The sequence below is a fragment of the Centroberyx gerrardi genome, chromosome 10, assembly GCF_048128805.1.
Source record: "Centroberyx gerrardi isolate f3 chromosome 10, fCenGer3.hap1.cur.20231027, whole genome shotgun sequence".
Taxonomy (NCBI): domain Eukaryota; kingdom Metazoa; phylum Chordata; class Actinopteri; order Beryciformes; family Berycidae; genus Centroberyx; species Centroberyx gerrardi.
In genome coordinates, this window is record NC_136006.1 from 24,142,529 (window position 1) to 24,151,908 (window position 9,380).

Consider the following 9,380-nt stretch of genomic DNA (forward strand, 5'->3'; position numbering starts at 1 on the left):
GAAAGATGAAAAAGCTTACAGCACCTGGTATTCCCAGGCGGTCTCCCATCCAAGTACTAACCAGGCCCGACCCTGCTTAGCTTCCGAGATCGGACGAGATCGGGCGTGTTCAGAGTGGTATGGCCGTAAGCAATTGAGGCGGCGGCGGCAGGGAGGCCTTTTATACACGGCTTAGCCTGTGCCTACTGCAGGGCCCTTTGAAAACCGGCCACCAAATGGGCCTATTTCTCTGCCCTCTATTATCATTGACGCCCTCAGCCGTTGTGCTCACCGGGAGCAAGGCCGCAGTCTTTTCTCTCCCCTACATTTGCGCTGTTCAGCGACGGCAGGGACACAAATGCATGCTGTGATAAGTTTGCAGCCTCCCCGAGGGAAAGCCAGCTGTTGCTGGCACACGGGACGTGATGTCGTCCTTGTACTTCCTCTGCAAAAGTGACTGCACTGCCGCTGGCCAGCACTGTTGTTGGAGGCCCCCTGTCTCCCCCGGAGAGGGAGCAGCGCCCTCTGCTGCCTAGAAAGATGAAAAAGCTTACAGCACCTGGTATTCCCAGGCGGTCTCCCATCCAAGTACTAACCAGGCCCGACCCTGCTTAGCTTCCGAGATCGGACGAGATCGGGCGTGTTCAGAGTGGTATGGCCGTAAGCAATTGAGGCGGCGGCAGGGAGGCCTTTTATACACGGCTTAGCCTGTGCCTACTGCAGGGCCCTTTGAAAACCGGCCACCAAATGGGCCTATTTCTCTGCCCTCTATTATCATTGACGCCCTCAGCCGTTGTGCTCACCGGGAGCAAGGCCGCAGTCTTTTCTCTCCCCTACATTTGCGCTGTTCAGCGACGGCAGGGACACAAATGCATGCTGTGATAAGTTTGCAGCCTCCCCGAGGGAAAGCCAGCTGTTGCTGGCACACGGGACGTGATGTCGTCCTTGTACTTCCTCTGCAAAAGTGACTGCACTGCCGCTGGCCAGCACTGTTGTTGGAGGCCCCCTGTCTCCCCCGGAGAGGGAGCAGCGCCCTCTGCTGCCTAGAAAGATGAAAAAGCTTACAGCACCTGGTATTCCCAGGCGGTCTCCCATCCAAGTACTAACCAGGCCCGACCCTGCTTAGCTTCCGAGATCGGACGAGATCGGGCGTGTTCAGAGTGGTATGGCCGTAAGCAATTGAGGCGGCGGCGGCAGGGAGGCCTTTTATACACGGCTTAGCCTGTGCCTACTGCAGGGCCCTTTGAAAACCGGCCACCAAATGGGCCTATTTCTCTGCCCTCTATTATCATTGACGCCCTCAGCCGTTGTGCTCACCGGGAGCAAGGCCGCAGTCTTTTCTCTCCCCTACATTTGCGCTGTTCAGCGACGGCAGGGACACAAATGCATGCTGTGATAAGTTTGCAGCCTTCCCGAGGGAAAGCCAGCTGTTGCTGGCACACGGGACGTGATGTCGTCCTTGTACTTCCTCTGCAAAAGTGACTGCACTGCCGCTGGCCAGCACTGTTGTTGGAGGCCCCCTGTCTCCCCCGGAGAGGGAGCAGCGCCCTCTGCTGCCTAGAAAGATGAAAAAGCTTACAGCACCTGGTATTCCCAGGCGGTCTCCCATCCAAGTACTAACCAGGCCCGACCCTGCTTAGCTTCCGAGATCGGACGAGATCGGGCGTGTTCAGAGTGGTATGGCCGTAAGCAATTGAGGCGGCGGCAGGGAGGCCTTTTATACACGGCTTAGCCTGTGCCTACTGCAGGGCCCTTTGAAAACCGGCCACCAAATGGGCCTATTTCTCTGCCCTCTATTATCATTGACGCCCTCAGCCGTTGTGCTCACCGGGAGCAAGGCCGCAGTCTTTTCTCTCCCCTACATTTGCGCTGTTCAGCGACGGCAGGGACACAAATGCATGCTGTGATAAGTTTGCAGCCTCCCCGAGGGAAAGCCAGCTGTTGCTGGCACACGGGACGTGATGTCGTCCTTGTACTTCCTCTGCAAAAGTGACTGCACTGCCGCTGGCCAGCACTGTTGTTGGAGGCCCCCTGTCTCCCCCGGAGAGGGAGCAGCGCCCTCTGCTGCCTAGAAAGATGAAAAAGCTTACAGCACCTGGTATTCCCAGGCGGTCTCCCATCCAAGTACTAACCAGGCCCGACCCTGCTTAGCTTCCGAGATCGGACGAGATCGGGCGTGTTCAGAGTGGTATGGCCGTAAGCAATTGAGGCGGCGGCAGGGAGGCCTTTTATACACGGCTTAGCCTGTGCCTACTGCAGGGCCCTTTGAAAACCGGCCACCAAATGGGCCTATTTCTCTGCCCTCTATTATCATTGACGCCCTCAGCCGTTGTGCTCACCGGGAGCAAGGCCGCAGTCTTTTCTCTCCCCTACATTTGCGCTGTTCAGCGACGGCAGGGACACAAATGCATGCTGTGATAAGTTTGCAGCCTCCCCGAGGGAAAGCCAGCTGTTGCTGGCACACGGGACGTGATGTCGTCCTTGTACTTCCTCTGCAAAAGTGACTGCACTGCCGCTGGCCAGCACTGTTGTTGGAGGCCCCCTGTCTCCCCCGGAGAGGGAGCAGCGCCCTCTGCTGCCTAGAAAGATGAAAAAGCTTACAGCACCTGGTATTCCCAGGCGGTCTCCCATCCAAGTACTAACCAGGCCCGACCCTGCTTAGCTTCCGAGATCGGACGAGATCGGGCGTGTTCAGAGTGGTATGGCCGTAAGCAATTGAGGCGGCGGCGGCAGGGAGGCCTTTTATACACGGCTTAGCCTGTGCCTACTGCAGGGCCCTTTGAAAACCGGCCACCAAATGGGCCTATTTCTCTGCCCTCTATTATCATTGACGCCCTCAGCCGTTGTGCTCACCGGGAGCAAGGCCGCAGTCTTTTCTCTCCCCTACATTTGCGCTGTTCAGCGACGGCAGGGACACAAATGCATGCTGTGATAAGTTTGCAGCCTCCCCGAGGGAAAGCCAGCTGTTGCTGGCACACGGGACGTGATGTCGTCCTTGTACTTCCTCTGCAAAAGTGACTGCACTGCCGCTGGCCAGCACTGTTGTTGGAGGCCCCCTGTCTCCCCCGGAGAGGGAGCAGCGCCCTCTGCTGCCTAGAAAGATGAAAAAGCTTACAGCACCTGGTATTCCCAGGCGGTCTCCCATCCAAGTACTAACCAGGCCCGACCCTGCTTAGCTTCCGAGATCGGACGAGATCGGGCGTGTTCAGAGTGGTATGGCCGTAAGCAATTGAGGCGGCGGCAGGGAGGCCTTTTATACACGGCTTAGCCTGTGCCTACTGCAGGGCCCTTTGAAAACCGGCCACCAAATGGGCCTATTTCTCTGCCCTCTATTATCATTGACGCCCTCAGCCGTTGTGCTCACCGGGAGCAAGGCCGCAGTCTTTTCTCTCCCCTACATTTGCGCTGTTCAGCGACGGCAGGGACACAAATGCATGCTGTGATAAGTTTGCAGCCTCCCCGAGGGAAAGCCAGCTGTTGCTGGCACACGGGACGTGATGTCGTCCTTGTACTTCCTCTGCAAAAGTGACTGCACTGCCGCTGGCCAGCACTGTTGTTGGAGGCCCCCTGTCTCCCCCGGAGAGGGAGCAGCGCCCTCTGCTGCCTAGAAAGATGAAAAAGCTTACAGCACCTGGTATTCCCAGGCGGTCTCCCATCCAAGTACTAACCAGGCCCGACCCTGCTTAGCTTCCGAGATCGGACGAGATCGGGCGTGTTCAGAGTGGTATGGCCGTAAGCAATTGAGGCGGCGGCAGGGAGGCCTTTTATACACGGCTTAGCCTGTGCCTACTGCAGGGCCCTTTGAAAACCGGCCACCAAATGGGCCTATTTCTCTGCCCTCTATTATCATTGACGCCCTCAGCCGTTGTGCTCACCGGGAGCAAGGCCGCAGTCTTTTCTCTCCCCTACATTTGCGCTGTTCAGCGACGGCAGGGACACAAATGCATGCTGTGATAAGTTTGCAGCCTCCCCGAGGGAAAGCCAGCTGTTGCTGGCACACGGGACGTGATGTCGTCCTTGTACTTCCTCTGCAAAAGTGACTGCACTGCCGCTGGCCAGCACTGTTGTTGGAGGCCCCCTGTCTCCCCCGGAGAGGGAGCAGCGCCCTCTGCTGCCTAGAAAGATGAAAAAGCTTACAGCACCTGGTATTCCCAGGCGGTCTCCCATCCAAGTACTAACCAGGCCCGACCCTGCTTAGCTTCCGAGATCGGACGAGATCGGGCGTGTTCAGAGTGGTATGGCCGTAAGCAATTGAGGCGGCGGCAGGGAGGCCTTTTATACACGGCTTAGCCTGTGCCTACTGCAGGGCCCTTTGAAAACCGGCCACCAAATGGGCCTATTTCTCTGCCCTCTATTATCATTGACGCCCTCAGCCGTTGTGCTCACCGGGAGCAAGGCCGCAGTCTTTTCTCTCCCCTACATTTGCGCTGTTCAGCGACGGCAGGGACACAAATGCATGCTGTGATAAGTTTGCAGCCTCCCCGAGGGAAAGCCAGCTGTTGCTGGCACACGGGACGTGATGTCGTCCTTGTACTTCCTCTGCAAAAGTGACTGCACTGCCGCTGGCCAGCACTGTTGTTGGAGGCCCCCTGTCTCCCCCGGAGAGGGAGCAGCGCCCTCTGCTGCCTAGAAAGATGAAAAAGCTTACAGCACCTGGTATTCCCAGGCGGTCTCCCATCCAAGTACTAACCAGGCCCGACCCTGCTTAGCTTCCGAGATCGGACGAGATCGGGCGTGTTCAGAGTGGTATGGCCGTAAGCAATTGAGGCGGCGGCGGCAGGGAGGCCTTTTATACACGGCTTAGCCTGTGCCTACTGCAGGGCCCTTTGAAAACCGGCCACCAAATGGGCCTATTTCTCTGCCCTCTATTATCATTGACGCCCTCAGCCGTTGTGCTCACCGGGAGCAAGGCCGCAGTCTTTTCTCTCCCCTACATTTGCGCTGTTCAGCGACGGCAGGGACACAAATGCATGCTGTGATAAGTTTGCAGCCTCCCCGAGGGAAAGCCAGCTGTTGCTGGCACACGGGACGTGATGTCGTCCTTGTACTTCCTCTGCAAAAGTGACTGCACTGCCGCTGGCCAGCACTGTTGTTGGAGGCCCCCTGTCTCCCCCGGAGAGGGAGCAGCGCCCTCTGCTGCCTAGAAAGATGAAAAAGCTTACAGCACCTGGTATTCCCAGGCGGTCTCCCATCCAAGTACTAACCAGGCCCGACCCTGCTTAGCTTCCGAGATCGGACGAGATCGGGCGTGTTCAGAGTGGTATGGCCGTAAGCAATTGAGGCGGCGGCAGGGAGGCCTTTTATACACGGCTTAGCCTGTGCCTACTGCAGGGCCCTTTGAAAACCGGCCACCAAATGGGCCTATTTCTCTGCCCTCTATTATCATTGACGCCCTCAGCCGTTGTGCTCACCGGGAGCAAGGCCGCAGTCTTTTCTCTCCCCTACATTTGCGCTGTTCAGCGACGGCAGGGACACAAATGCATGCTGTGATAAGTTTGCAGCCTCCCCGAGGGAAAGCCAGCTGTTGCTGGCACACGGGACGTGATGTCGTCCTTGTACTTCCTCTGCAAAAGTGACTGCACTGCCGCTGGCCAGCACTGTTGTTGGAGGCCCCCTGTCTCCCCCGGAGAGGGAGCAGCGCCCTCTGCTGCCTAGAAAGATGAAAAAGCTTACAGCACCTGGTATTCCCAGGCGTTCTCCCATCCAAGTACTAACCAGGCCCGACCCTGCTTAGCTTCCGAGATCGGACGAGATCGGGCGTGTTCAGAGTGGTATGGCCGTAAGCAATTGAGGCGGCGGCGGCAGGGAGGCCTTTTATACACGGCTTAGCCTGTGCCTACTGCAGGGCCCTTTGAAAACCGGCCACCAAATGGGCCTATTTCTCTGCCCTCTATTATCATTGACGCCCTCAGCCGTTGTGCTCACCGGGAGCAAGGCCGCAGTCTTTTCTCTCCCCTACATTTGCGCTGTTCAGCGACGGCAGGGACACAAATGCATGCTGTGATAAGTTTGCAGCCTCCCCGAGGGAAAGCCAGCTGTTGCTGGCACACGGGACGTGATGTCGTCCTTGTACTTCCTCTGCAAAAGTGACTGCACTGCCGCTGGCCAGCACTGTTGTTGGAGGCCCCCTGTCTCCCCCGGAGAGGGAGCAGCGCCCTCTGCTGCCTAGAAAGATGAAAAAGCTTACAGCACCTGGTATTCCCAGGCGGTCTCCCATCCAAGTACTAACCAGGCCCGACCCTGCTTAGCTTCCGAGATCGGACGAGATCGGGCGTGTTCAGAGTGGTATGGCCGTAAGCAATTGAGGCGGCGGCAGGGAGGCCTTTTATACACGGCTTAGCCTGTGCCTACTGCAGGGCCTTTTGAAAACCGGCCACCAAATGGGCCTATTTCTCTGCCCTCTATTATCATTGACGCCCTCAGCCGTTGTGCTCACCGGGAGCAAGGCCGCAGTCTTTTCTCTCCCCTACATTTGCGCTGTTCAGCGACGGCAGGGACACAAATGCATGCTGTGATAAGTTTGCAGCCTCCCCGAGGGAAAGCCAGCTGTTGCTGGCACACGGGACGTGATGTCGTCCTTGTACTTCCTCTGCAAAAGTGACTGCACTGCCGCTGGCCAGCACTGTTGTTGGAGGCCCCCTGTCTCCCCCGGAGAGGGAGCAGCGCCCTCTGCTGCCTAGAAAGATGAAAAAGCTTACAGCACCTGGTATTCCCAGGCGGTCTCCCATCCAAGTACTAACCAGGCCCGACCCTGCTTAGCTTCCGAGATCGGACGAGATCGGGCGTGTTCAGAGTGGTATGGCCGTAAGCAATTGAGGCGGCGGCAGGGAGGCCTTTTATACACGGCTTAGCCTGTGCCTACTGCAGGGCCCTTTGAAAACCGGCCACCAAATGGGCCTATTTCTCTGCCCTCTATTATCATTGACGCCCTCAGCCGTTGTGCTCACCGGGAGCAAGGCCGCAGTCTTTTCTCTCCCCTACATTTGCGCTGTTCAGCGACGGCAGGGACACAAATGCATGCTGTGATAAGTTTGCAGCCTCCCCGAGGGAAAGCCAGCTGTTGCTGGCACACGGGACGTGATGTCGTCCTTGTACTTCCTCTGCAAAAGTGACTGCACTGCCGCTGGCCAGCACTGTTGTTGGAGGCCCCCTGTCTCCCCCGGAGAGGGAGCAGCGCCCTCTGCTGCCTCGAAAGATGAAAAAGCTTACAGCACCTGGTATTCCCAGGCGGTCTCCCATCCAAGTACTAACCAGGCCCGACCCTGCTTAGCTTCCGAGATCGGACGAGATCGGGCGTGTTCAGAGTGGTATGGCCGTAAGCAATTGAGGCGGCGGCGGCAGGGAGGCCTTTTATACACGGCTTAGCCTGTGCCTACTGCAGGGCCCTTTGAAAACCGGCCACCAAATGGGCCTATTTCTCTGCCCTCTATTATCATTGACGCCCTCAGCCGTTGTGCTCACCGGGAGCAAGGCCGCAGTCTTTTCTCTCCCCTACATTTGCGCTGTTCAGCGACGGCAGGGACACAAATGCATGCTGTGATAAGTTTGCAGCCTCCCCGAGGGAAAGCCAGCTGTTGCTGGCACACGGGACGTGATGTCGTCCTTGTACTTCCTCTGCAAAAGTGACTGCACTGCCGCTGGCCAGCACTGTTGTTGGAGGCCCCCTGTCTCCCCCGGAGAGGGAGCAGCGCCCTCTGCTGCCTAGAAAGATGAAAAAGCTTACAGCACCTGGTATTCCCAGGCGGTCTCCCATCCAAGTACTAACCAGGCCCGACCCTGCTTAGCTTCCGAGATCGGACGAGATCGGGCGTGTTCAGAGTGGTATGGCCGTAAGCAATTGAGGCGGCGGCAGGGAGGCCTTTTATACACGGCTTAGCCTGTGCCTACTGCAGGGCCCTTTGAAAACCGGCCACCAAATGGGCCTATTTCTCTGCCCTCTATTATCATTGACGCCCTCAGCCGTTGTGCTCACCGGGAGCAAGGCCGCAGTCTTTTCTCTCCCCTACATTTGCGCTGTTCAGCGACGGCAGGGACACAAATGCATGCTGTGATAAGTTTGCAGCCTCCCCGAGGGAAAGCCAGCTGTTGCTGGCACACGGGACGTGATGTCGTCCTTGTACTTCCTCTGCAAAAGTGACTGCACTGCCGCTGGCCAGCACTGTTGTTGGAGGCCCCCTGTCTCCCCCGGAGAGGGAGCAGCGCCCTCTGCTGCCTAGAAAGATGAAAAAGCTTACAGCACCTGGTATTCCCAGGCGGTCTCCCATCCAAGTACTAACCAGGCCCGACCCTGCTTAGCTTCCGAGATCGGACGAGATCGGGCGTGTTCAGAGTGGTATGGCCGTAAGCAATTGAGGCGGCGGCAGGGAGGCCTTTTATACACGGCTTAGCCTGTGCCTACTGCAGGGCCCTTTGAAAACCGGCCACCAAATGGGCCTATTTCTCTGCCCTCTATTATCATTGACGCCCTCAGCCGTTGTGCTCACCGGGAGCAAGGCCGCAGTCTTTTCTCTCCCCTACATTTGCGCTGTTCAGCGACGGCAGGGACACAAATGCATGCTGTGATAAGTTTGCAGCCTCCCCGAGGGAAAGCCAGCTGTTGCTGGCACACGGGACGTGATGTCGTCCTTGTACTTCCTCTGCAAAAGTGACTGCACTGCCGCTGGCCAGCACTGTTGTTGGAGGCCCCCTGTCTCCCCCGGAGAGGGAGCAGCGCCCTCTGCTGCCTAGAAAGATGAAAAAGCTTACAGCACCTGGTATTCCCAGGCGGTCTCCCATCCAAGTACTAACCAGGCCCGACCCTGCTTAGCTTCCGAGATCGGACGAGATCGGGCGTGTTCAGAGTGGTATGGCCGTAAGCAATTGAGGCGGCGGCAGGGAGGCCTTTTATACACGGCTTAGCCTGTGCCTACTGCAGGGCCCTTTGAAAACCGGCCACCAAATGGGCCTATTTCTCTGCCCTCTATTATCATTGACGCCCTCAGCCGTTGTGCTCACCGGGAGCAAGGCCGCAGTCTTTTCTCTCCCCTACATTTGCGCTGTTCAGCGACGGCAGGGACACAAATGCATGCTGTGATAAGTTTGCAGCCTCCCCGAGGGAAAGCCAGCTGTTGCTGGCACACGGGACGTGATGTCGTCCTTGTACTTCCTCTGCAAAAGTGACTGCACTGCCGCTGGCCAGCACTGTTGTTGGAGGCCCCCTGTCTCCCCCGGAGAGGGAGCAGCGCCCTCTGCTGCCTAGAAAGATGAAAGAGCTTACAGCACCTGGTATTCCCAGGCGGTCTCCCATCCAAGTACTAACCAGGCCCGACCCTGCTTAGCTTCCGAGATCGGACGAGATCGGGCGTGTTCAGAGTGGTATGGCCGTAAGCAATTGAGGCGGCGGCAGGGAGGCCTTTTATACA

At 57.6% G+C, this 9,380-nt stretch overlaps 19 non-coding genes across 19 annotated transcripts; all 19 read right to left on the reverse strand.

The window, feature by feature from the left end:
• Positions 1-12: 12 nt before the first annotated feature.
• Positions 13-131, reverse strand: LOC144540271 (5S ribosomal RNA). Its single transcript, XR_013505493.1, has one exon. It is a non-coding gene; the product is annotated as a 5S ribosomal RNA (ribosomal RNA).
• Positions 132-526: 395 nt separating this feature from the next.
• Positions 527-645, reverse strand: LOC144540273 (5S ribosomal RNA). The gene has a single exon (XR_013505495.1). It is a non-coding gene; the product is annotated as a 5S ribosomal RNA (ribosomal RNA).
• Positions 646-1,037: 392 nt separating this feature from the next.
• On the reverse strand, positions 1,038-1,156 carry LOC144540274 (5S ribosomal RNA). The gene has a single exon (XR_013505496.1). It is a non-coding gene; the product is annotated as a 5S ribosomal RNA (ribosomal RNA).
• A 395-nt stretch (positions 1,157-1,551) lies between these two features.
• LOC144540275 (5S ribosomal RNA) lies at positions 1,552-1,670 on the reverse strand. The gene has a single exon (XR_013505497.1). It is a non-coding gene; the product is annotated as a 5S ribosomal RNA (ribosomal RNA).
• Positions 1,671-2,062: 392 nt separating this feature from the next.
• Positions 2,063-2,181, reverse strand: LOC144540276 (5S ribosomal RNA). The gene has a single exon (XR_013505498.1). It is a non-coding gene; the product is annotated as a 5S ribosomal RNA (ribosomal RNA).
• Positions 2,182-2,573: 392 nt separating this feature from the next.
• On the reverse strand, positions 2,574-2,692 carry LOC144540277 (5S ribosomal RNA). The gene has a single exon (XR_013505499.1). It is a non-coding gene; the product is annotated as a 5S ribosomal RNA (ribosomal RNA).
• A 395-nt stretch (positions 2,693-3,087) lies between these two features.
• On the reverse strand, positions 3,088-3,206 carry LOC144540278 (5S ribosomal RNA). Its single transcript, XR_013505500.1, has one exon. It is a non-coding gene; the product is annotated as a 5S ribosomal RNA (ribosomal RNA).
• A 392-nt stretch (positions 3,207-3,598) lies between these two features.
• On the reverse strand, positions 3,599-3,717 carry LOC144540279 (5S ribosomal RNA). Its single transcript, XR_013505501.1, has one exon. It is a non-coding gene; the product is annotated as a 5S ribosomal RNA (ribosomal RNA).
• A 392-nt stretch (positions 3,718-4,109) lies between these two features.
• On the reverse strand, positions 4,110-4,228 carry LOC144540280 (5S ribosomal RNA). Its single transcript, XR_013505502.1, has one exon. It is a non-coding gene; the product is annotated as a 5S ribosomal RNA (ribosomal RNA).
• Positions 4,229-4,620: 392 nt separating this feature from the next.
• On the reverse strand, positions 4,621-4,739 carry LOC144540281 (5S ribosomal RNA). The gene has a single exon (XR_013505503.1). It is a non-coding gene; the product is annotated as a 5S ribosomal RNA (ribosomal RNA).
• Positions 4,740-5,134: 395 nt separating this feature from the next.
• LOC144540282 (5S ribosomal RNA) lies at positions 5,135-5,253 on the reverse strand. The gene has a single exon (XR_013505504.1). It is a non-coding gene; the product is annotated as a 5S ribosomal RNA (ribosomal RNA).
• A 392-nt stretch (positions 5,254-5,645) lies between these two features.
• On the reverse strand, positions 5,646-5,764 carry LOC144541188 (5S ribosomal RNA). The gene has a single exon (XR_013506403.1). It is a non-coding gene; the product is annotated as a 5S ribosomal RNA (ribosomal RNA).
• A 395-nt stretch (positions 5,765-6,159) lies between these two features.
• LOC144540284 (5S ribosomal RNA) lies at positions 6,160-6,278 on the reverse strand. Its single transcript, XR_013505506.1, has one exon. It is a non-coding gene; the product is annotated as a 5S ribosomal RNA (ribosomal RNA).
• A 392-nt stretch (positions 6,279-6,670) lies between these two features.
• LOC144540285 (5S ribosomal RNA) lies at positions 6,671-6,789 on the reverse strand. Its single transcript, XR_013505507.1, has one exon. It is a non-coding gene; the product is annotated as a 5S ribosomal RNA (ribosomal RNA).
• A 392-nt stretch (positions 6,790-7,181) lies between these two features.
• LOC144540286 (5S ribosomal RNA) lies at positions 7,182-7,300 on the reverse strand. The gene has a single exon (XR_013505508.1). It is a non-coding gene; the product is annotated as a 5S ribosomal RNA (ribosomal RNA).
• Positions 7,301-7,695: 395 nt separating this feature from the next.
• LOC144540287 (5S ribosomal RNA) lies at positions 7,696-7,814 on the reverse strand. Its single transcript, XR_013505509.1, has one exon. It is a non-coding gene; the product is annotated as a 5S ribosomal RNA (ribosomal RNA).
• Positions 7,815-8,206: 392 nt separating this feature from the next.
• Positions 8,207-8,325, reverse strand: LOC144540288 (5S ribosomal RNA). Its single transcript, XR_013505510.1, has one exon. It is a non-coding gene; the product is annotated as a 5S ribosomal RNA (ribosomal RNA).
• Positions 8,326-8,717: 392 nt separating this feature from the next.
• Positions 8,718-8,836, reverse strand: LOC144540289 (5S ribosomal RNA). Its single transcript, XR_013505511.1, has one exon. It is a non-coding gene; the product is annotated as a 5S ribosomal RNA (ribosomal RNA).
• A 392-nt stretch (positions 8,837-9,228) lies between these two features.
• LOC144540290 (5S ribosomal RNA) lies at positions 9,229-9,347 on the reverse strand. The gene has a single exon (XR_013505512.1). It is a non-coding gene; the product is annotated as a 5S ribosomal RNA (ribosomal RNA).
• Between the last annotated feature and the right edge of the window lie 33 nt (positions 9,348-9,380).